At 44.4% G+C, this 26259-nt stretch overlaps 1 long non-coding RNA gene and 1 other non-coding gene across 4 annotated transcripts in view; both read left to right on the top strand.

The window, feature by feature from the left end:
- Positions 1 to 26259, top strand: part of LOC148139494 (uncharacterized) — a 1679690-nt gene that overhangs the window by 105102 nt on the left and 1548329 nt on the right. The gene's annotated exons all lie outside the window — the stretch shown is intronic.
- Positions 19577 to 19658, top strand: trnas-uga (transfer RNA serine (anticodon UGA)). Its single transcript has one exon. It is a non-coding gene; the product is annotated as a tRNA-Ser (tRNA).

Here is a 26259-nt window from a genome sequence, read left to right as displayed (position 1 = left end):
TGTCAGGATTTGATCTCATATTAGGCTGTTTTTTGACAGGAACTTTCAATAACTAAGGCTGAGGGACTGCCCAAGCTCAACGATTCAAAACTATGCGTGCATTTACTTGACTATTCGAACACAGGAACTCGGACTCATTTTTGTGTGTTTCACAGTTACTCGGTGTAAATTTAAAACAACCTCTGGTTGTGCAGAAGAGTTCAAAGCTGGATATTCTCCACTGAAAATGCACAGGAAGAAGCAATGTCTTATTGCTTTTGCTTCGAACTGATAACTTAGCCTGTTTAAACTGACAGGATAACGCGGATCCATCCATCCTCTTGGGCACCTTTAATCGCGTTAATATCCGCAAAGGTAAACTCACACTAAGAGTAATGGGCTCATTGTGGTGAATTGTTAAGGAGTGGTGTGTGCTTCTGAGTGAATAGCGGTCAGTAAATACTGACACTAACATTGAACGTTGCAACACCAGCTCCTCACTCACTTGCTGTCTCATGCCTCCCAGTCATCATTGCCTTTCACATTTTCCCCTCGTTCGTTCCACTTCTCAATTTATTCCCGACCGTTTGCAAGTGTTCCCTTAGAAACTGCAGCTTTAGGAAACGTATTACTGGGATAAAGTCATTACTCAATGTGATGGGATGCACCATCAATCCCTAATTACCCGAGAGATTGAGATTTTGAGTTACACCGCAGAACCCTGGATATCCTTAGTACCGGGGTACAGGCATGATGCCATGAGGCAAGGATTTAGGCCTAGTGACATTGAAGGAGCAGCGAGATATTTTCAAGTGTGAAACGCTAGATCCTCGGAGGGGTCATTGCGGTGATAGCATTCACGGGTATTTGCTGCCATTGTCCTTCCAGACAGATGCTGATCGATCACTGAATTGTTCTGGCAGGATCCGTGTGTGTGTTCTGTGTGCAACCAGGATTTCGTTTTCATTCGGATAATTCTCAAGAAGAGAATTAAATCTTCATCTCCTGACTGGGAATGAAGGCCTGTTCTGGGCAATGCAAACTCATACTCGTATGCAGGGATGTCCATTGAGACTGCAGTCGGATTTGGGACCTGACCTGTACAAATTCTTGTGCCTGCTCTTCACGTCATAATTGTCTTTGTCAGCAGTGTGTCTCTCTCCAAGTTTTCAAGTCGGTTCATATTATCATCCTGGGTTTCAATGTAAAGAAGGCAATGCTTGATAAACTGATGTTGTTCAGCAGATATACTGCAGCAAGTTAAGTAAAGACTGATGCAAGCACGAGCTCGTTTTGAGCTGTGCTGATGTTGTGGCAGCAAGAAAGGCATCGTTAAACTCGCCTCATTCCGGATGACGGGCTCGAAATGACCAGTGGTTTCTCGCTGAATTAGTTCAAGCTCTGGAATGTAAAATACTTCAAATATGAAAGTACAGTGAAAGGAAACGGTTCACAGAGTGGGTAATTCCAAGTGAAACAGAGCAGCAATTGTGTTTGCTCATTTTTCACCATGTGAATGCTGTTTACCTGATGTGGACGTTTACATTACCTATAGACAAACTGTCACAGCGCTAAACCTGGTCTTTGGGTCAGTGACGGAATTGGTAACACGCCTGACGTCGAGTTAGGGGATTGTCGGTTCACATTTAAAATCACGAGGATGCAGCGTGCTAGTCCATTCCTGTTGTCTGTCAGGAAAGGAAGTGTTTGGTTTTGTTGAATTTGCAGTTTCTTTCGTCCACTTCAAATTCTAGCTCAGAACAACGTCTCTCATTGTCTGTAGAACTGGCTTTGGTTTAACCAAAAGCTGCCTTTTGGCGGTTGAACTTGCATGTTGGAGCGGACAGCTGAAGTGAAGCACAAGGAGCTGGTCAAATCCTGAGAACTCTGCCACTCTCGGGGAATGTGTCTGTGTGTCTCTTTCTGTGGGAGACACGACGTGGGTAATAACACAGTGTGACTATGTCAAACTTCAATCCCATTGTTGTGTCATCTAAGATCAAAGCGAGAACCTCACTGCCATTTGCACTGGAAACATCAGAAGACATAAGGTTATGGACCAAAGCTGGAAACTGGGAATAGAATAGATGAATGTCTTTAAACCAGACTGCACCATGGGCCAAATGGGATTTTCCATACTGCAAAACTTGAAGACGAGTAGAAACCAATCTGCAGTGAAACTGATCAGAAATGAAAGGGAAAAGCCATTTCATTGAGAATAAGTGCAAGAGCGTCTGTCTTCATTCCGAGTAATTTCATAGTTAGGATTTGGAACTCTAACCGCCATAGTGTTGGTTCTATTCTCGGACAGGGAATGAACGTTTTATTGTGCAAATATATCGTGGCACCAGTATTTCTTACCACTGGTCCGTACCTGGTAATGCTGGGTTTTGTGCTACGTTATCAAAAATCAAAAAGATGCAGGTTTTGGAAATCTGAACTAAAAACGAGAATTGATAGAAAAACCCGCTACACCTGGTAACATCTGTGGAGAAAAGCCGATTTTATTTTTAGATGGACAGGAAACAAGTTAGTTATAGATTTCTAGATTATACTGTTGGGAAAATGATAATTTTACCTGTCGAATTAGGATATTTATCAAAATCACTCTTGAGCTTACAAACGTCGAATTTACAATCTTAAAAGGACTTAATCAGCTGTCATGCTACTTTCATTTTCCTGAGGTGGTGGAAGGCTATGTTTTAATGGCTACATTTCCTTTTGCTTTCTGTTATTTAGCAGTCACGCCGAATGGAGAATTGTTTCTTTCAGTGTCTGCCTCAATATGTGTCTTTGTTTTTTTCTATACGTGTCTCTGTATCCTCCTGGGCCTTTTTCACATTCTCCGACTCTCTGGCTCTCCATATCCCTCATTTCCCATTTCTGCTCATGAAAAGCCTGACATTCAGAGACAGTTTGAGATTCGTACTGCTGAGAGGCTTTCTGACTCCTGGCTGGAGTCGGTCGAAGTTGTTTCACATTCTCTGGATAATGCGCCTGTCACTTCGACCTGAGGCAAGGAGACATTTCTTCCTCAAAATCTAAAGACCCTTTCGAAGTTAAAGTTGAATTCCTTATCCAACTGATAGTTGAAGAAGAACAAGGTTGCATTTACTGTTGGTGTACAACGAATGAATGGTGACAGCAGAGAATGAGGGTAATCACGTCGTGGTGTCAGTGCCATTACAACAACATTCTCCGGGAATGCTGCACTGTCTCCTGCCTCACCAATTAATTTCCACAAAACTGGGAATGAAGGAATGAGAATAAGATAATGAGAAGCAGAAGTGCTTGTGGAACTGCGGGAAGAATCTCCAGGTTAAAATAGTAGTTAAATAGAGCAACATACACTACTGGATTTAAACCAGGAAAATGAAGCCGGAACGAGAAATCAAAATATACAGCAATTCAAACAGGACACGGAGTTTCTCGATGAGCAACACAATACTTGCGAGAAATAACGAGCTTTCAATACAATGAGCAGGCATCAGTGTGATGGGAGGTGCTTTCACCAGCTAAGCCACGGCGCCACATTAAAAGCCAGATTGCTCGTCCATATGTGCAATGTCTGAACCACTTGATCACAGGAATTCGAAAACGCGTTTTCTGTATTAGCGATGCTCAGTATGAATGGCAATCAAACTCTGCTTGTGCAAAAGCAGACATTTCAATGCTGAGCATGCCCTACTGAAAAGGCACAGAAAAAGACAGTATTCTCTTGCCTTGGCATCCAACAGATAGTTTCATCTGTTTAAACTGATAGAATAAAGAGGATGTGCTCATCTCCTCTCGCGTCCCATTAACCACGTTAATACACACGCAGGGAATTTCAAACCAAGATGAACAGGCTCATTGGCAGCATTGACAGCAATGGTGTGTGAGTCATTGCGAACAGTGAGAAATAAATGCTGAACCAATAGCACTGACACTGAGCCTTGCACCATCAGTTCCACACTCACATCTTGTGTCATGTCTCCTCGGCATCAGAGCATTTGACTTTAATTATTCTACCCTGCACCTCTCCTCAAATTATTCCCGACCGCTTGCAGTGTCGAATTAGTGCATGCAATTATTAGAAATACATTTCTGGGACACATTTGTCTTTCAATAGATAAAATTCACTGCCCATCCCTAATTATCCCAAAGATGTAGGGGACGAGTTACTTTTGTTAACTCCTCAAATCCTTAGTATGGAGATACTGACAAGAAACCGCTAGAGATGGAGTTCCTGGATTGCGGAAAGCAGACCGACCCCAAACTGCTCACGTAACTCACCCAGGGAAGAGCAGATGGACTCCACTCTGTCAATGTAACTCAACCAGGGGACAGAGGTCTGACATCACACGATCAATGTAACTCAACGAGGTAATTATGGCCTGACTGCACTCTGTTAATGTAACTCACCCAGGGAAGAGTAGACTGACGCCACTCTGTCAATGTTAGTCATCTAGCGAATAGCAGACTGACCCAACACTTTATATGTAACCCACCCAGCAAATGGCAGACTAACACGACTCAGTCAGTATAATTTACCCAAGAAAGAGCAGACTGATGCCACTCTGTCAACGTAACTCACTCAGAGAAGAACAGGCTGTACCCATTCTGACTCTGTCACTGATCCAGGAAAGAGCAGGCTGGTCTGATTCTGTCAATGAAACACAAGCAGGGAGACGAGCCTGTCTCCACTCTGTCAAAGTAACTCACTCAGAGAAGAGAAGACTTATTCCATTCTGTCTATGTGAATCATCCAGCGAAGACAGTAATGAAACCACACTTGCTGTTAAACTCAGACAGAGAAGAGCAGACTGTCACGACTTTGAGAAAGTAACACGCCCATGGAGGAGCAGACTGACACCACTCTCTTAACGTAGCTCACCCAGGGAAGAACAGACTGAGTGTATCATTTGCGTATGTTGCTGTACAAGAGTCATTGTTCAAGTACAGCATCAAGGTACACTGGGAGATACCCAAAAGGAGTCTCCCCCGATTGGTGCATATACACTTTTCTCCCCTGCAATCCACGATCTGGAATGCTGTGGTCGGTAGCGTGTCAGGCTTGGGGCTGTAGTTAGCCTGGAGTTCGGGTGGTGACACGAGATTTGCCCAAATTGCCCCCCCCCCCCCCCACTATCAGAGTCAGGCTAGTCGCCTCCCTCGGAGGCAGACAGCTGGCATTTCTCGCCAGGCTCTCAGTAATTTGCTGGGCAGACTACCTCTGGGCTGTGTGCAAACATATCTAACAAGTGTCGCCAACATCTAATCTCTCATTTTGTCTAATGAACAAAGCAAGTGCTCTGTTCCCTTCACATCTAGCAATGGCCCTTCGCAGCTCCCAACCTACGGGCTTCGCATTTACGCCATTTATCTCCAGCAGGCAAATTCCCCTCCTGCTTTAACTTCGCTCTCTAGACTCGGCCGTCTCCCTTCGGGGTTCGGGTGTGTCATTAATGACCATTGCCCGGCTTGGGGTTAGGTCCATGATCTGGTTTGATTGGTTGCCATGCCCCAGGGCTCCTATCATCTGTACTACATTCTGCACTGCATCTCGCAGGGCGGGGGTGGGGCGACTGCACCACTATATTCACCTGTCTACAGATGTCGGAGAAGGATCTTTCTATTCCACACCACGAGACTCCCTCATTGCTCTTCTGAGTCTTACTTTGCTCATAGAAAATCTATTTCCCATGTCAGGTGCCCCTTTTGCCGTGGTGGCTACTACTAAGTGCAAGTCACCGGCGCGGCATGGATCCCTGCATTAATCTTAATTATCGAATTTATAGTCGTCCTTGTTACTGAACGGCTATGGGTCGCATGTAAAGATCCACTTCGTCCTATCAGTTAAGATAACTGTCAGCTGCTACATCCCAGACGCTCCTGCCCTTATGAATAGTCCTAGCAGGGCGCTTGTCAACAGTGTTAACTTGGGGCAGGCCCACATTTGCTTAAGTCTTCTCATAAATACTTGCTCTAAATTGGTTTTGGTGTTGTGCGATGTCTCCTCAGTCCCAGCTGCAAGTTTGTAATGGCTGGCGTGTATCCACGTGGCTGTACCGGCGATCTTAACAGTTGTCTGTGCTGTAAAGCGTACTTGAAACGGTCACCGCCACCTGCTTGCCTTCCTGTTTTCCCTCCTGAAGTCTTTTGCCACTATTCAGGCTCCTGGTTATAGATCGTACATCTTCCCTTCTGCTGATTGGGGTAGTGCTGTCTTCGCTTGATTCTGTATTTGGGACAGAAGTGTAGAGAGTTTCATGCAGTAACACAACATCTCATCCTCACAGTGGCCTGTTTTCTGGCTTCCCTGACGTCTCGGGACAATTCCTGTGTTTGGCTGCCTACCAAACAAAATCTCAACGGACTAAGATTAGCTCTCCCTCTCCTCCTAGATCTCGTACACATTAGCACAATTGGAAGTGCCTTTGTCCATGCCATCCCTAGTTCCTCACAGCATTTTGTCAATTTATTTTTAAGGTAGCATTTTCTCTTTCCGCTGCCCTACCGCTCGTTTGGTGGTAGGCACAGTGTTATCTCATGTTTCTTCTTAAATACTCACTAATATACTGTAGGGCATTTTGGAGAAAAGGTGTCCCACTGTCACTACAAAGCCTAGAGTGTAGGTTTGCTCGCTGAGCTGTAGATTTGATATCCAGACGTTTCATTACCTGGCTAATGGAGGTTAGGGGGCTAGTGTAGGTTAGGTGGGCTTGGATCGGTGCAACATCGAGAGCCAAAGGGCCTGTACTGCGCTGTATTATTCTATGATCTTTGTTCTAGGTAACATCATCAGTGACGAACTCCAAGTGAAGAGAAACCGTTGTCTCCTGCTTTCTAGTTATATGTTTGTCCAGGATGGAGTTCATGGGGTTTGTGGCGATGCCATTTCCTGTTTGTTTTCTGAGGGGTTGATAGATGCTATCTAGATATATATGTCTTTTTTTATGGCGTTGCGGTTGGAGTGCTCGGCCTCAAGGAATTCTCTGGCATGTCTTTGCTTAGCCTGTCCCAGGATAGATGTGTTGTCCCAGTCGAAATGGTGTTTTTGTTTCATCCATGCGAAGGGCTACGAGGGAGAGAGGGTCGTGTCTTTTTGTGGCTAGCTGGTGTTCTGTATCCTGGTAGCTAACTTTCTTCCTGTTTGTCCTACGCAGTGTTTGTGGCAGTCCTTGCATGGAATTTTGTATATGACGTTGGTTTTATCCATGGGTTGCACTGGGTCTTTTAAATTTGTTGGTTTTGTTTGAGATTTTGGTGGGATTCCGAGGGGTCATAGTTGTCTGGCTGCCACGTTTGAGACTTCAGTGATGTATTGAAAGGTCGATAGGGTTTCTGGCTGTGTTAGGTCTACTTGTCGTGGTTTGTTCCTGAGGAATCTGTGGACTGTATTTTTTAAGTATCCGTTCTTCTTGAATACGTTTTATAGGTGCTTCTCCTCTGTTTTCCGAAGTTCGTCTGTGTTGAAATGTGTGGTGCTTCGTTGGAATAGTGTTCTGAGACAGCTTCCTTTTTGCGTGTTGGAATAGTTGCTGGTGTAGTTACGTATTTGGTCAGTGTTTGTCGGTTTGCTGTATATGCAGACACACCAGAGAATTCCGAGATGCCTCACACTCCAATCACAACGCCATAAACAAACACATTGATCGATTTACCATCTGTCAACCCCTCAGAAAACGAATAGGAAATGACATCACCACAAACCCCAGGAACCCCATCCAGGACAAACATATAAATAGAAACCAGGAGACAACATATTCGCTTCACTTGGAGGTCGCCACTGATGATGTTACCTAGCCAGGTAATGAAACGTCTGGATAACAAACGTACAGCTCAGCGAGCAAACCTACACCCTAAACCTCGACCGGAGCTATAAACCTTCACAAACCTTGGGACTACTAAGCCTCTCAGGGATGCTCCAACTCGGAATTATTTCAGTTAGGAAGACTTTGGTAATGGCACTGGCAATCTTTTTTTGCCGTAGGAAACGCTTGCACCCATTTTGAAAACATATCAACTATTACCAGACAATACCTTTTTCCTTTGCAGGGTGTTAGTTCGCTTAAATCCAGTTATAAATGTTCAAATTGTTTTTGGGATTTCGGAAATGCTACATAACTCATCTGTATTCCCTTCCCCACATTATTGTGGCACAGATAAGACGTCGTTCACAATATTTCTGGAAGTAATGAGTAAATCCCTCAATGTACCACTGTGCTGAAATCCTGTCATATCTCCTTTCTTTTGACACATGTTCCTTACCGTGTGTCAGTTTGGCATAGAATTTAATAATGGTCGTGGTAGAAAAGGTTTAGCATTGGGGCCAAACCATACCCCTTACCTCAAACTGCACTCTGCTTTTTCCCACTCAAACGTGTCTTCCAGCCTGGACATCGACTGTGACTCCCGTACGTCTGCTATTTGGGAAAGGATTTTTGTCATTCCCATGTCAAACTGATCATTTAACGGCTGCTGGGCTGCCGTCTTTGCCACTGAGTCTGCCCTTGCATTTCCTTGAGAAACTGAATCATTATTTTTCGTGTAGGCATCATATTTACACACCGCGATTGATTTAGGCAATACGACCACTTCCAAGAGATCAGAAATCTGATCACGGGTGTGTGATGGGCTTTCCGGTGAAGGTCAAGAAGTCCCTGTATTTCCACAGGATTCCAACATCATGTGTAACTCCGAATCCGTATCTGCTATCGGTTAAATATTCAATGTGTTTCCCTTAGCCAATTTGCATGCCTCAGTCAAGGCGATCAGCTCCGCTGCTTGCGCTGACAGTTGAGAAGCGAGTGATCCCGCTTTGAATACCTCATGGGTAGTTACTAGAGCATGCCCAATAAAATTCTGACCTATCTCCTTGCACCTGAATGCTGTCCCATCCACACAAAAAAACGCCATATTTAGATTCTGAATTGGTGAATTCTGCAAGTCTTGTCTAGGCAGCACATTTCATTAATTACAGCGATACAATCATGTGGGTCTCCGTCTCCTTCTCTAGTGAGAGGATTAGCAGCATTAAGGACGTTACATCGTTTTATTGCAATGTTAGGCTTCTCCAATAACACAGTATTGTATCTGAGTCAACGCGCTGCCGACGTATGTACTGTCTTTTGCTCGGAAAGCAGTAAGGATACTGCATGTGTGATCAGTTTGGTTAAGTCGCCATAGCCGATTATATCCCTGGACACTGCAACCACAGCTCACAGGCAATCTGATATGCAATCCTGCCGCTGCGAGGTCTAGCTTAGCCGAAAAATAAGCTGCCAGCCTGAATTTTCCCCCATGATCCTGCAACAACACAGATGTCATGCAGCCATGTTTCTCATCTGCCGTTTGACAGAAGGCTTGTTTGGATTCGGAATCCCCAGTGTCGGTGTACTTTGAAACGTCTTTTTCAATTCAACTCGTCCGCTGGGATCCATTGCAACGGACCATGGTTCTGCTCCCCTTTTCATGGGCCATGTCACTTCAGGGCGCCTCAAGATTTGTGTAATGTGGGATAAAAGTTCTTCAGTCGGAGCGTATGCCCAAAAAGGATAGCAATTGTTTCTTCATGTGAGGCCTTGGAATTTGCTGAATGACTTGCACTCTGTCTTGACAAATGGCCTTCCCTTGTTCAGATATTAAGTGACTGAAGAACTTCACCTGTTGTTGCATAAATAGAAGCTTTGCGAGACTGACTTTGTGCCCTTCCCTCGTGTAATGCAAGGGAATCCTTCTCACATTGTTCCTCTGTCGGTGCTACTATTCAGCAATCGTCTACAGATTGCAGAAGCGCAGATCCAGGGGTTAAAACAAGAGTCTCCAGTCTCCTGCGTATAGCCTCATTATATATAGTGGGTCACTCACAGTTACATTGACAAAGTCATGTGAACTCATAAGATTTCCCTTTGAATTAAAAAGCGAACCAGAATTGACTATCTGGATGCACCGTCACACTAAAGAATGTATTTGCTAAATCCACAGTATGGAACCTTTTACTGTCCGGTGGAAATGGAACTAATACAGTATAGGGTTTGGGAACATTTGATGCGCGTGGGACAACACTGTTATTGACTGCCTGCAGGTCTTGAACAAACCTGCATTCCTCCGGTTCACTTGGAATTTTTGTTGCCTTTTTGATCAGAAAAATGGGAGTTCTCACAAGTGAGTTTACACAGGGGATTATCTTCTAGCCTTTGGGAAGGATTGAAAAACTAGAGTAACTACTTCTATGACCTCGGGTTTTAACTGGCATTGTGCACTGCAAGGACGATACTCCGACTTCGTGGTTACTCGTATTGGTTCACAACCTCGTATAAGCCCCACATCATGTTTGCCTTTTACCCATAATTCAGTAGGGACCGTTATTCATCTTGGGTCTGAGAAGTTTATGTTAGGGAAACGCCAGGCCAGCCTTCGAGGCTCTTCAGGGCTCGCGGGGGTTACCTCGACTGTTCTATTGCCTGAGTTAGATAAATTAATTTCTTCCTATATGTCCGCACATCTGCATTGAATCACATACCCACATCGTCCCAGAACACTCAGCATTTCGTTCTTTATGCCTTTAGTACCCATGGCCCCAAATCCTGCCATCAGTCACTGGATACCTTCGCCAGTGACACGCGAGGAGCGCAGCCTTCCACATCAAAAATATAGAATTTACTTGCCGTCACAGGTACTTTACATAAGTTCACACTAACTCCACATCTGTCATCCCTTCAATAAAATTCGCACAATAACAACTGACCTGGTTTAACCAATCTCCTGAACCAATACTTCTCTTATGGGTGCTCAGGACCATCCTGGTGTATGTGTGCTGTGCAGTGCAGCATATTCCCGCAAAAAAAAAAAATCGATGTTGATATGATTAACATGGTTACCTGCTTCCAGGGCGAGTGAATTGCTTATTGAACTCATTGCTCTCCGGCTTAATCGCCACTCATAGACATACACAAGGGGTCGTGGGTTGTATTTTACAGTTTACACTTGTGAATCTTCCCTTTGAATTACCTGCAAGCCCGTCGGAGTACTGAGCAAATACAACTCCAGTCTCACTATGAGATCCCGAGCCATCAAATGTAAAGTACAGAATTCCGCTAACAAAATTGAGAATTAGAATGTATACACATTACTGATTTCACACAATATGGGTGCGGTAAAACGCTCTCATATCACGAAGCCTGATGCCTCCATTGAGTTCAGGAACATTCCACTCATCTTTATTGGCGTCAACTCTCTGAACTGTCTTGATTTGAGGAGTGAATGTGCTGGCCATGTATCTACCAAAAAGGTAACTGGTGTACCTTCCACATATAACATAGAGGTAGGCATCGACATATACGCATCATTGGTTTATTGAATATATTGTCCACACTCCGCAATCTCAATATTCAATATAGAGTTGGGATACATCTCAGTGCCCGTTAGGTTAGTAGAAGTGATTAGCATAAGGGATTCTTCATAGCCAAATATAAAGGAAAGAGGCTTACCTGTACCTTGTGGCCTGCCCACCTCAACCTCAGTCGTCCCCTGTCAGTCACTATGCTGTCCAGCCTCCAGGACCGATTGAGGCTGTCTGTGCGGGCACTGTCTCGACTAGTGGTCCATTGCTCCTCAAACAAAGCACTAGCCAGATCTATCTCTGCAAGCACACTTCCGCGATCCCTTCCTCTTTTGCGAACTCCACCTTTGCCTCTCTCTTTTCCCGCAGTTCCTCCCTCCAATGGCTGAACGACCATTTGCATCATAATAAGCTGAGGTTTATGTGATTGCTGTTGCATCTTTAATTTCCGGTTATGGTTCTCTTGAGCCAGCAATTTTTCAGCATGTACCACGTATTGTTCTATCTAATTCAGCTTTGCCGTGTCCCCGGTAATACCCGTATATTTTACCTATTTTGTTGTTTCGTACTTCATTCTATTGATGAAGCTGCTCCTCAGGTCTGCCTCATATGGTGTGATGTCTGCCGTCGCTATGTCCTTGGGTGGTATCAGTCCACAATAGACGTTATCGACTTTCGTGAGGCGCTTAAGGTACTGGGACATTGTCTCAACTTCTTTAGGGATTCTTGCTTCAATTGATTGTGGGTACGATATGCTATTGGTGATTCAGAAGACCCGGAGGCGGCGACCGTTGACTTGGATCTGATCCAGTCTTAAGACACTGTACAACTTCATTAGGTTGTTTTCCGTGTGTGTGTGCATGTGCGTTGGTGTTTGTACGTGTACTTGATCTATCCTTTATTCGAGATTTTCTTTCCCTGAAATCAGGCTCAGCCTTCAACATGTTATAAGCACTCCAATTCACAGGTTCTATTTTACCCTTCCGTTTCTCCTTCTCTCTCTCTCCTCCAACGGTGACCTCAGCATTTGCAACTGCATGTTACTAAAACTTCCTTCCTCCAGAAAACCACGTTCCTTGATTTACATTTTTAACTGCTTTATAGAAACTGGGCCATAATTATTTATCATATATTGTATTTTTTCTTGACCATTCCGAGTTGTCTGTCGACCCTCTTTTTGTTCGCTCTTGTTGGAGCCGATTTTCATGGATATTGGAAAAGTGAACATCTCTGTCTGTCTGTCTGTCTGTCTGTCTCTCTCTCTCACGATACCATAATCTTCTCTTTGCCAATATAACTTGTTTTTACCTGCCGAGGTCCCCTCTCATTGGTTGTGACCGCCTCATTGCCTTGGTTTTCACAAACCAAGAACCCACGTAACCGGTACAGCTTTGGCGACTCCAACGTGGCACATGGTGGCTTCAAGTCTATACCGACGTTAATCTTGCTGTCTCTTAAACTCTCTCGAGACGGCAATCCTTTCACTTGAGTTTTACTCGAATATCGCGTGAGAGTTCACTGGTCCCGCTTCCTGGTTCATTTATTCTCTTCGAACGAGTCTCCATGTCGGATTACTTTAGCCACAACTCTTACCCCGACCCTATTCGATTCGGAACACGACTCTGGAGCGATCCACTTATCCCCAGTTTTCTCATGCAAAGGGGCCAATTCAGTGCTCGAGATGGAGTGAAAGACCTTCAAGGCAGTGGCGCGTACACCTCCTGGGAATCTTCAAAATCTTACCCAGTCGCAGGGTCCCAGGCGAGCCCCCAAGTTTACTGCCGTGGGATTTCAATCGATTCGACTCAAATGCTACCAAGAGCAAAGGAAAAGTTTAATTTTGAAATTTGCAGAGTGGACCCGCCTCATAAAATGGACGCCTGACGGTTTTTACATATTCCCTTTATACTATATATCGCCTTGCCTTATCACACCTCAAGCCAGGAACCTGGATCAGTCGAGTTCCTTTCCACACATGGAGTTGCTTTTTCTAATTCATGGACTGCAGATATAATAGATTATTGGCCTTGAGAGTCAGCTGAAAATTAGGTTGAACTTTACATTTTTTCGGTCTTTTTGCAAAGTTAGGTCCATACTTCTTTGTTTCAAACTGATTTCACAAGAAATGATAATTTTCCATGACAGGGGATCAGGCTGACAGTGACTGAATAAGTGTGATGGAGTGAGGATGATAGTGACACAATGAGGGTGAGGTGTCAGCGTGGTAGTGATGCAGACTATGTGAGTGGATCAGGCCGATATGTACGCAGTTTGGGGGGGTCAGAGTGATTGTGATGCAGTAAGTCTGAGGGATCAGACCGATAGTGACGCAATAAGTGTGAGGTGGTCAGGGTGACAGTGAAGCACTTCGTGTGAGGGGTCAGTGTGAGAGTGACGCAGTAAGAGTGAGTGGTCAGTTTGATAGTGACACAGTAATTGGAGAGAGATCAGGCTGATAGGGATGCAGTAAGTGTTACTATGTCAGGCTGATCCTGACGCATAACGTGGGAGAGGACAGGGTGATAGTGACGCAGTAAGTGTGCAGGGGTCAGGCAGAGACTGTCGCAGTGAGTGTGAGACAGTCAGGGTGATAGTGAGGGAGTAAGTGTGTGCGTTCAGGCTGGCAGTGACACAGTAAGTTGTGAGCATCAGGCTGATAGTGGCCAATAAAAGTGAGGTGTTAGGGGAATAGTGACGCAGTAAGTGTGAAGTGTCAGGCTGTTAGTGATGCGGTAAGTGTGAGGGGTCAGTCTGATAGTGAAGCAGTAAATGTGGTGGGGTCAGGCTGACAGTGTCACAGTATTTCTGCGGGGTCAGGCTGATAGTGATGCAGTAAGTGTCCGTGAGTCAGAGTGATCCTAATGCAGGAATTGTGAGGGGACAGGGTGATAGTGACGCAGTGAGTATGAGGGGGTCAGCGTGATGGTGACGGAGTAAGTGTGAGTGTTCAGGCTGATATTGATGCAGTATGTTGAGGGCGTCAGGCTAATACTGGCCAGTAAGTGTTAAGTGACAGGGTGGCAGTGATGCAGGAAATGTGAGGAGTCAGACTGATAGACACGGTGAAATTGTGAGGGGTCAGGCTGATAGTGATGCAGGAAGTGTGCGAGTGTCAGGCTGATAGTGACGCAGTAAGTGTGTTGGGAGCAGAGTGATAGGAACGCAATAAGTGTGAGCGGCTCTGGATGACAGTGACAGGTCAGTATGAGGGGGAGGATGGTAGTGATCCAGTGAGTGTGAGGTGTCAGGATGACAGTGAAACAGACTGTGTGAATGTGTCATTGTGATGGTGAAATGGCAAGTGTGATGGGGTCAGGGTGACAGTGACGCAGTGAGTGTGAGATGTCAGTGTATAGTGACGCAGAACATTTGAGGGGTCAGGCTTATAGTGACGCAGTATGGGCAAGGGGTCAGGGTGACAGTGATGTAAATGCACTCACAGGGCCAGGTTGTCGTAAAGCTGTAAGTGTGAGTGTCTCAGGCTGATAGTGATGAAGTAAATGCGACGGGGTAAGGTGGATAAGGTTGCAGTAAGAGTGCAGGGGTAGTGCTAGAAGTGACGCAGTAAATGTGAGTGTTGAAGCTGATACTGACGCATTAAGTTTAAGGGGATCAGTCTGATCTTGACGAAGTATGTATGACATTGTCAGGATGATAGTTACGCTGTAACTGTATGGGGGCACAATGATCTTGATGCAGCAAGAGTGGCGAGTCAGGGTGATAGTGACGCAGTAAGCATGAGTGGGTAAGTCTTATAGTGACGCAGTATATGTGAGGGAATCAGCCTGGAAGTGGCGCAGTATGTGTGAGATGGTCAGGCTGATATTGATGCAGTCTGACCCCTCACACGTACTGTGTCACTATCAGCCTGACTCCATCACATTTATTGTGTCAGTATCAGACTGACGCAGTTGGGGTCAAAATGATAGTGACGCAATAGGTGTAAGCGGCTCAGGATGATAGTGACACAGTGGGTGTGAGATACCAGTGTGATAGTAACGTAGTAAGTGTAAGTGTAAGGCCCTCAGTGTGATAGTGCCACAGCAAGTGTGGGGTGTCAGGGTGTAAATGACGTCGTAAGTGAGAGAGGGGCATTGCGATAGTGAAGCAGTAAGTGTGAATGGGTCAGGCTGATAGTGACACAGTCAATGTGACGGGGCAGTGTTTTAGTGACAAGATAAGTGTGAGGCGTCAGTCTGATACTGACACAATAAATGTGATTGAGTCAGGCTGATAGTGATACAGTAAGTGTGAGGAGTCAGACAGATAGTGACACAATAAGAGTAAGGATTCAGGGTGATAGTAACATGGGAAGTGTGAGGGCGTGACTGAAAGTGACGCAATAAGTGTGTGGTGGTTAGGCTGATGGTGACGCAGTAAAAATAAGGCCGACAAGGTGAAAATGGCAAAGACTGTGTGAGTGGGTCAAGGTGATAGTGACGCAGTAAATGTGAGGAGGTCAGGGTGAAAGTGACGCAGTAAATGTGAGGAGGTCAGGGTGAAAGTGACGCAGTAAATGAGAGAGGATCAGAGTGAGAGTGACGCAGTAAGTCTGAGGGGTCAGACTGATATTGACGCAGTAAGTGTGAAGGGGTCAAGCTGATAGTGACACAGTCAGTGTGAGGGGAGAGAGTTTTAGTTACACAGTAAGTGCAAGGCGTCAGACTGAAACTGATACAAAAAGTGTGAGTGGTTCAGAGTGATAGTGACGCAGTACGTCTGAGGAGTCAGGCTGATAGTGACGCAGTCAGTGTGATGGGGCAGAGTTTTAGTAACATGGTAAACGTGAGGCGTCAGTCTGATACTGACGCAAAAAGTGTGATGGAGGCAGGCTGATAGTGACGCAGTAGGTTTTAGGAGTGAGGGTGATATTAACATAGGAATTGCGAGGGCGTAACTGATAGTGACGCAATATTTGTGGGGCTGTCAGGCTGATAGTGACGCAGTAAAAATGAGGATGTCAAGGTGGAACTGGTGCAGTAAGTGTGAGGAAGGCAGATGGACAGTGACGCAGTAAGTGTGAGGGGTTCACGCTGATATTGAGGCATGCAAGTGTGAGGGGCTAGGTTGATAGTGACGCTGTGTGCCGGCGGGTCTGGCTGATAACGACGCAGAGAATGTGAGTGTCTCAGTGTGACAGTGACGCATTGCGTGTGAGAGGGTCAGGGTGATAATGACAGAGGAAGTGTGAGGTGGTGAGTTTGATAGTGATGCTGTAATTGTGAGCTTGGTCAGCGTAATAGTGAGGGGCTCAGGCTGATAGCGACACAGCAATTGTGAGGAGGTCAGGGTAGTAGTGACGCAAAACGTGTGAGTGGGTCAGGCGAATAGTGATGCAGTGAAGGTGAGAGTGTTGGTGTGCTAGTGACGCAGTAAGTGTGAGCCGCTCAGGATGATAGTGTCACAACATGTGCGAGGTTTCAGGTAGACACCCATGCAGTAAGTGTGACGTGTTCAGGGTGAAAGTGACACAGACACATTGAGGGTGTCAGATTGAAAGTGACACAGGAAATGTGAGGGGACAGGTTGATAGTGACACAGTTAGTGTAAGGGGTCAGGCTGATAATGATATATTAATTGTGATGGAGTCAGGATAATAGTGGTGCAGTGAGTATGAGTTGTCAGGGTGATAGTGACACACACACGGTGTGAGTGGGATAGAGTTATAGTGATGCAGCAAGTATGAGGAGGTGAGAGTGATAGTGTGCAGGGTCTGGCTGAAGGTGACGCGAGAAGAGTGAAAGGTTCAGGGTGATCTGGACGCACTAAGTTTGGGGGCTCAAGGTGATAGTGATGCTGTAAGTATGAGTGGGTCAGTCTGATAGTGACACAGTACATTTGAAGGGATCAGGCTGGGAGTGATGCAGTAAGCGTGAGGGGGTCAGGCTGATATTGATGCACTAAGTGAGAGGGTATCAAGGTGATGGTGACGCATGAAGTGTGAGCAGGTTAGAGAGAGAGTGACGCCGTGAGTGAGTGGGGTTTGGCTGATAGGGATGCAGTAGGTGCGCATGTGTCAGGGTGTGAGTGATGCAGGAAGTATGAGGGTGCCAGAGGTATAGTGACGCATCAAGTATGAGGGGGTCAGAGTGATTGTGACGCAGTAATTCTGAGGGGATCAGGGAGATACCAAAGCAGTAAGCATGAGGGTGTCAGGCTGTTAGTGACGCTGTCAGTGAGAGTGCCTCAGCCTAATAATGATGAAATAAATTTGAGAGAGTAATTCTGCTTGTCAGGTGATAAGTGTGAGTGAGTCAGGCTGGTAGTGATGCTGTACGTGTGAGTGTTGAAGCTCATAGTGAAGCAGAAGGTGTGAGGTGGTCACTGTGATTGTGAGGCAGTAAATGAGAGAGGGTCAAGATGATCGTGACATAGTTAGTTTGAGGAGGCAGTGTTGTAGTGACACCGTAAGTGTGAGGCGTCAGTCTGATACATACATAATAAGTGTGATGGAGTCAGGCTGATAGTGACACAGTAAGTGTAAGGAGTCAGGGTGATAGTAACATCGGAAGTGTAAGGGTGTGACTGATAGTGACAAAGTCAGTGCTTGGCAGTCAGGCTGATAGTGACGCAGTCAAAATGATGGTCTCGAAGTGAAAGTGGCGCAGTAAATGTGAGGGCGCCAGATGGATAGTGATGTAGTAAGTTTGAGGGGTTCACGCTGATATTAAGGCGGTAAGTGTGAGGGGCAGGTCTATAGTGATGCAGTAAGTGTCGGCGGGTCAGGCTGATAGTGATGCATTCAAAGACCAAATATAAAAGGCTCACTGTAGCGCTGATTAGTGAGACTTCTCAAGGCTAAGACAAAAATCAATAGTTCTCATCCTGGTCATAAATCACAATGCTTCATTTTAAAATTCTCCTCTCCTGCTTCTAGATTCACCAATGAGGGAACAAAATTTAATTGCACCACCCTGTTTATCTCTTCAAATATTTTGCAACTCTCAATGAGATTACCTCTCTTGTTTTGAAACTGTTAAAAAAAGGCCGGATTTGCCCAATTAAAATTCAGAGGACTAACGTTCATCCATGATATCAAGGCGAAACACCATTCGTGGTATTCCACAGATGGCATTAGTATCTTTCCTAAATTGAGGATTGTAATTCCTCATACTGTCGTCCAAGTGCGGTCGAACTGAGCCACCATACATTGGAAATAATGCTTCGTTCTCGTGCCCTGAAATCCTTCTGCAGCTTTCACAACAGACTTCTACAACGGCTACTAGACTGTAATGACTTATTAAAAACTTCTCCAAGATGCATTTCTAAACATCTGTACATCAGACTTTCTACTTCAAACCTTCGACAAATAATCTCCACACATTTCCCTCCTGACAAGTATGATAAAGTCAAATCGTTGCTATTTATTAGATCATGAGGGACATGGATAGGTTGACTCGTCACGGTGTCTTCCGGCTGGTGAGGAAGTCAAAATTTCGAAAACATCGGTTTACATTTAGAGGGTAAGGATTTAAAAGGGACGTCAGGGGCAACTTTTTCAGTCGTGTCCAGAATGAGCTGCCAGAGAAATTGTTGTAGACTGGTACAACTGTAACATTTAATAGCATCTGGATGGATATAGAGTAACAAGGTTTTGAGGGATGTGGGCCAAATGTTGGCAAATGGGACCTATTAATTTAGGATAACTGTCCACCATGGTCAAGTTGGAAAGAAGGACCACTTTCCGTGTTGTATTGTTCAAGGACTTGATGACTCTAGAACAACCGCAAAAACTTTGCAAATAATTCCGTCAAGACGATTTCAAGTTCCAAATCTTTGGTTAATCTTCCCCTTTTGCGCTCACAAATTCATTACCTGATGTCAGAACTTATGGATTAGTTGCTGGATCCATTCATGTAAATTGGTTCTGCATTCTTTCTAATTCCGATACTGTTTTTACGAATGTAGCTAGTGTTTATGGACTTAGCATCAATATTTCTAATATCATATTTCGATGAATATTAAAACACAACAGCATATCTAATTTGGCACCAGATGATGAGCAATTGAGTCAAAATCGATCGGACGCAGTGAGACAATGATCCTCTCTTCGTGTGGTGTACATCCGTGACTCTATAATTCTACGAAGAATCATTCCCATAACTTCAGCTGTGTCAGAATCTAGTTTGCGGTGAAAGCCTGTCAATCTGCGAAGGTACCGTTCGTCTGGGCATCTGCAAAGGATTTGGCGAAATCTTTGGGTCTTGACAATTTGTTCTTCCAACAAATGAATTCAGTTATTTTACTATGAAAATTGACAAACTTGCCGCCGCTGTGATGGCCGAGAGGTTAAGGCGTTGGACTTGAAATCCAATGGGGTCTCCCTGCGCAGGTTCGAATCCTGTTCACAGCGTAGAATCTTTTAAAAGTCATTAATTCATTTGCAGAATTTGAATTTCGTGGAGCTTGAGCTTCGCATTCAATCGAAAGTAAATTTTCAACTGTGAAGAATCCGAAGTAATTTCAAGACTGACCCAGTCATCTAATTGAATAAATTATGTGTCGAGACACAAAAAGCCACCAACTTCCAACACGAATCAGTGTCAACACATTTGTCGAACTATCATGAAATTTGGATGTTCGGGGGGTGGAATTCAGCAAAACAAGAAGAAATGCAATACATTTACCTGCAGGTGATGACATCTTTTTCAGGATCAGTTGAAAGTCAAGCTGAGAAAGTTCAACCTAATTTACAGCTGACTCTCAAGGCCAATAATCTATTATATCAGCAGTCAATGAATTAGAAAAAAGCAATTCCATGTGTGGAAAGCAACTCGACTGATTCAGGTTCCTGGCTTGCGATGTGAAAAGGCAAGGCGATATCAGCGGAGTAGAATTTTCTGGAAATATTAGAAATGGGATGTTAACGGTCTTCTGCTGTCCACATTCGTAAGAAACTGTGCATTAAGAACTGAAATTGAAAATTAACGATGAAAATCAGACTTCGCCCTCTGTTTGTGGTGTAGCATTGTTCAGAATAATTGGTTGTTGGTGAGGCTAAAATTGACCAAAATAATCGATGGGGAACTTATCCACGGCCTTCGTTGGAGCAGTTGGTGTGGAGAGGTCAGCTTGAAGAACCAAATGCCAATTATTCATCATGGCTGTCTGAATTGCTTAGTTAAACATACTCCCAGTTTAATGAAAAAAAGTTTTGCTATCGGAGCTAGATGTTTTCGTGTCAGCATGTTCAGATATGAGAAGACACTCCATGGAGTAGATGTGACTTAAATATTGACTCTAACGTCAGAGATGTTGACACATTTCTGCACCAGAACAGCACTACCATTGGTATCAAATCAAACTGAAAAAAGGACTAGTCACTTCGACATTTCCTGTCTGCAGATTCTGCCAATAGACCGTTCAGGCCCGATGTAGGAATAGGGCGTGGTGACATCTGTTCGCAAGTGGATCACTTCATTCTTGCTCACGATCCGTAAACCGTAATTCATTTTGAACTTCTTAGCCATCAGCATGGTAAGTGGTACATAATGCACAGGTTTGCTTCTCGAAAGAAAGAGCGAAATCTTATTCAATGCAGACGCAAATTCAAGTTGTCCCTGGTCGACCAGAAGACAGATGTCGCGAAACAAAGTGAATACAGAAAACAATCAATGTTTTCTGGGAGTCATAAAGATGTACTGGAAGAACGGAAACATATATTTGGAACTAAAGTCACATACCACTTCCACAGACTAACGGTGTTCTTGAACCGTTATCTTAATTTGACCTTCATGTCCACCATTGCTGGAAAAATTATGTTAACAACTCAGAACTTTGTGTTCTTTGATATTCTCTCCTTCATGTTTCTCTTGATTTTAAAACTCAAACCGAGCAATAGTAATGCGCCCTACTTCATTTGCAAAGATCAGAAGAAGATAAGTTTATAAGAGAACAGAAATAAAGCTACGTCTGTCTTTCGAGAGAAAACACAGTTACCATTTCGACTCCAAAAAGTCTTCTTCAGAAGTCTGCGCAATGAACTCGAAATAGTAGACCGAAAATGAAAAAAGATGCCAAAATGCCGCGAATACACCACCCGCAAGTGCCTCAAGTCCTACTCGAATATGCCGTATTACTACCATCAACATCAGTGGAGAACGGAACAAAGCTCATTCTGCAGTTGTCAACCTGTTATGACGTAGTTTGTAAAGTCAGAAATCTGATTCGGTAAAAAGCGGGATGATAGCGGGATATAGGAAGTCTGAAAAAAGCAAGTGCGTGCTTTGCTTTGAAGAAGGTTGGCAGTGATGAAAATGGAAATTAACTACAGTAAGGGGGGCTGAATTAATACTCAGAATCGTTGCAACACACAGGGACGCAATTCTTTTTGCTAGGTTTCTGTTCTGCCATTTTATAATCACTACTGCTGTCGGGTTTGGTTTCCATTCCAGGCTTAGATGACAGCCTGATGGAAGTTTGCACATTCGCCCAATTTCTGTGTGGTTGCTCTGGTTTGCAGCCACATTCCAAACATTTGCAGGTTATTTGGAATCGCCATTGAAATCACACGGTTACAGAGACAGTGATGTTTCTGTAATAGGAGTGTCTGGATAGGACGTACTTCAGAGGATTTTTGTGAACTTAAATAGACAGTGTGGGGTAAGTCTGCTGTTTCCTGGGTGAGCTACATGGACAGAGAGGGGTCAGGGTCTTCTTCCCTGAGGGAGATACGTTGACAGAGTTGGGTTAGTTGCTCTTACCTGTTTCAGTCACGCAGATACAGTAGGGTCAGTCTGCCTTTCCCTGGGCGAATTTCTTTCACAGAGTGGTGACAGTCTGCTCTTCCCTGCCTGAGTGAAATAGAAAGAGCGGGGTCAGTATTATCTTCCCTCGATAATTTCTGTTGACAGTCTGGCTTCCGTCTGCTCTTCCCTGGCGAGTTACATTGGTAGAGTGGGGTTAGTGTTCATTCATTGGGTGAGTGCCATAGACGGAATGGGATCAGTCTGCTCTTCCCTCAGGGAATTACATTTATAGAGTGGGGTCAGACTGCTCTTCAGAGAATGACTTATATTGACAGTGTGGAATCAGTCTGCTGAGTTACACTGAGATTGTGGGGTCAGTCTGTCCTTCCCTGGGTGAGTAACACTGACTGAGTGGCGTCAGTTTGCTCTTCCCTCAGTGAGTTACATTGACAGAGTGGCGTCAGGAGTGGCGTCTTTGAGGAGTTGACAAAAGTAACTCGTCCCCTACATCTTTGGGATAATTAGGGATGGGCAGTGAATCTTATCTCATTGAAAGACAACTGTGTCCCAGAAATGCATTTCTCATAATTGCATGTACTAATTCGACACTGCAAGCGGACGGGAATAACTTGAGGTGAGTTGCAGTGTAGAATAATTAAAGTCAAATGCACTGATGCCGAGGAGACATGACACAAGATGTGAGTGTGGAGCTGATGGTGCAAGGCCCAGTGTCAGTGCTATTGGTTCAGCATTTATTTCTCACTGTTCGCAATGACTCACACACCACTGCTGTCAATTCACAACAATGAGCTTGTTCATCTTGGTTTGAACATCCCTGCGTGTGTATTAACGTGGTTAATGGGACGCGAGAGGAGATGAGCACATGCTGTTTATTCTGTCAGTTTAAACAGATGAAAATATCGGTTGGATGCCAATGCAAAAGGATACTGTCTTTTTATGTGCCTTTTCAGTTGGGCATGCTCAGCATTGAAATGTCTGCTTTTGCACAAGCAGAGTTTGATTGCCATTCATACTGAGCAACGCTAATACATAAAACGCGTTTTCGAATTCCTGTGATCAAGTGGTTCAGACATTGCACATATGGACGACAAATCTGGCTTTTAACGTGGCGCCGTTGCTTAGCTGGTGAAAGCACCTCCCATCACACTGGTGCCTGCTCATTGTATTGAAAGCTCGTTATTTCTCGCAAGTATTGTGTTGCTCATCGAGAAACTCAGTGTCTGTTTGAATTGCTTTATATTCTGATTTCGAGATCCGGCTTCATTTTCCAGGTTTAAATCCAGTAGTGTATGTTGCTCTTTTTAACTACTATTTTAACCTGGAGATTCTTCCCGCAGTTCCACAAGCACTTTTGCTTCTCATCCTCTTATTCTCATTCCTTCATTCCCAGTTTTGTGAAAATTAAGTGGTGAGGCAGGAGACACTGCAGCATTCCCGGGGAATGTTATGGTAATGGCACTGACACCACGACATGATCACCCTCATTCTCTGCTGTCACCATTCATTTGTTGTACACCAAAAGTAAATGCATCCTTGTTCTTCTTCAGCTATCATGTAATTACTTTCTTTTTCTGTTGGATAAGGAATTCAACTTTAACTTCGAAAGGGTCTTTAGATTTTGAGGAAGAAATGTCTCCTTGCCTCAGGTCGAAGTGACAGACGCATTATTCAGAGAATGTGAGACGACTTCGACCGACTCCAGCCAGGCGTCAGAAAGCCTCTCAGCAGTTCGAGTCTCAAACTGTCTCTGAATGTCATGCTTTTCAAGAGCAGAAATGGGAAATGAGGGATATGGACAGCCAGAGAGTCGGAGAATGTGAAAAAGGCCCAGGAGGATACAGAGACAAATATAGAAAAAACAAAGACACATATTGAGGCAGATACTGAAAGAAACAATTTCCATTCAACGCGACTGCTAAATAACAGAAAGCAAAAGGAAATGTAGCCATTAAAACGTAGCCTTCCACCAGCTCAGGAAAATGAAAGTAGCATGACAGCTGATTAAGTCCTTTTAAGATTGTAAATTCGACGTTTGTAAGCTCAAGAGTGATTTTGATAAATATCCTGATTCGACAGGTAAGATTATCATTTTCCCAACAGTATAATCTAGAAATCTATAACTAACCTGTTTCCTGTCCATCTAAAAAAAAAATCTGTTTCTCTCCACAGATGTTGCCAGGTGTAGCGGGTTTCTCTATCAATTCTCGTTTTTAGTTCAGCTTTCCAAAACCTGCATCTTTCTGATTTTTGATATTCTGGCACAAAACCAAGCATTACCAGGTTCGGACCAGTGGTCAGAAATACTGGACGACGATATACTAGCACAATAAAACGTTCATTCCCTGTCCGAAAATAGAACTAATGCCATGGCAGTTCTAGTTCCAAATCCTAACTACGACATTACACTGAATGAAGACAGACGCTCTTGCACTTATTCTCAATGAAATGGCTTTTCCCTTTGATTTCTGATCAGTTTCACTGCAGATTGTTTTCTGCTCGTCTTCAAGTTTTACAGAATGGAAAAGCCCATTTGGTCCATGCTGCAGTCTGGTTTAAAGACATTCGTCTATTCCATTCCCAGTTTCCAGCTTTGGTCCATAACCTTCTGTGTTCTGATGTTTCCAGTGCAAATGGCAGTGAGGTTCTCGCTTTGATCCTAGATAACACAACAATGGGATTGAAGTTTGACATAGTCACACTGTGTTATTACCCACGTCATGTCTCCCACAGAAAGAGACACACAGACACATTCCCCGAGAGTGGCAGAGTTCTCAGGATTTGATCAGCTCCTTGTACTTCACTTCAGCTATCCGCTCCAACATGCAAGTTCAACCGCCAAAAGGCAGCTTTTGGTTAAACCAAAGCCAGTTCTACAGACAATGAGAGACGTTGTTCTGAGCTAGAATTTGAAGTGGGCGAAAGAAAGTGTAAATTCGAAAACCCAAACCCTTCCGTTCCTGACAGATAACAGGAGTGGACTAGCACGCTGCATCCTCGTGATTTTAAATGCGAACCGATAATCCCCTAACTCGACGTCAGGAGTGTTACCAATTCTGTCACTGACCCAAAGACCAGGTTTGGCTGTGACAGTTTGTCTATAGGTAATGTAAACGTCCACATCAGGGGAACAGCATTCACAAGGTGAAAAATCAGCAAACATAATCACCATCACTGTTTCACTTGGAATTCCCCACTCTGTGAACCATTTCCTTTCACTGTACTTTCATATTTGAAGTTTTTTACATTCCAGAGCCTGAACTATTTCAGCGAGAAACCACTGGTCATTTCGAGCCCGTCATCCGGAATGAGGCGAGTTGAGCGATGCCTTTCTTGCTGCCAAAACATCAGCGCATACAAAACAAGCTCGTTTTTGCATCAGTCTTTTATTACCTTGCTGCAGTATATCTGCTGAACAACATCAGATTATCACAGCATTGCTTTCTTCACATTGAAACCAAGGGTGATAGTATGAACCGACTTGGGAACATGGAGAGAGAAACAGTGCTGGGGAAGACGATTATGACGTGAAGAGCAGCCACTAGAGTTTGTACAGGTCCCAAAGGCGACTGCAGTATCAATGGACATCCCTGCATACGAGTCTGATTTTGCATTGCCCAGAACAGGCCTTCATTCCCAGTCAGGAAATGAAGATTTAATTCTCTTCTTGTGAATTATCCGAACGAAAACCATATCCTGGTTGCACCCAGAACACACACGCGGATCCTGCCAGAACAATTCAGTGATCGATCAGCATCTGTCTGGAAGGACAATGGCAGCAAATTCAACCGAAAGCTATCACAGCAATTACCCCTCCAAGGTTCTCGCGTTTCCCAGTTGAAAATATTTCGCTGTTCCTTCAATGTCACTATGTCTAAACCCTTGCCTCATGGCATCATGCCTGTACCCCGCTACTGAGGACATCCGGGGTTATGCGGAGTAACTCAAAATCTCAATCTCTCGAGTAATTAGGCGTTGACGGTGCATTCCATCATATTGAGCAATGACTTTATCCCAGTAATACGTTTCCTAAAGCTGCAGTTTCTAAGGGAACACTTGCAAGCTGTCGGGAATAAGTTGAGAAGTGGAACGGACGAGAGGAAAATGTGAAAGGCAATGATGACTGGGAGGCATGAGTCAGCAAGTGAGTGAGGAGCTGGTGTTGCAACGTTCAATGTCAGTGTCAGTATTTAGTGACCACTATTCACTCTGACTCACACACCACTCCTTAACAATTCACCACAATGA

Source organism: Chiloscyllium plagiosum, unplaced genomic scaffold, assembly GCF_037043375.1.
Source record: "Chiloscyllium plagiosum isolate Xiang-an unplaced genomic scaffold, Cpla_swu_hap1 HiC_scaffold_38, whole genome shotgun sequence".
Classification (NCBI taxonomy): domain Eukaryota; kingdom Metazoa; phylum Chordata; class Chondrichthyes; order Orectolobiformes; family Hemiscylliidae; genus Chiloscyllium; species Chiloscyllium plagiosum.
The sequence above is the reverse complement of the archived record's forward strand: the minus strand, read 5'-3'. Positions and strand labels throughout refer to the sequence as shown.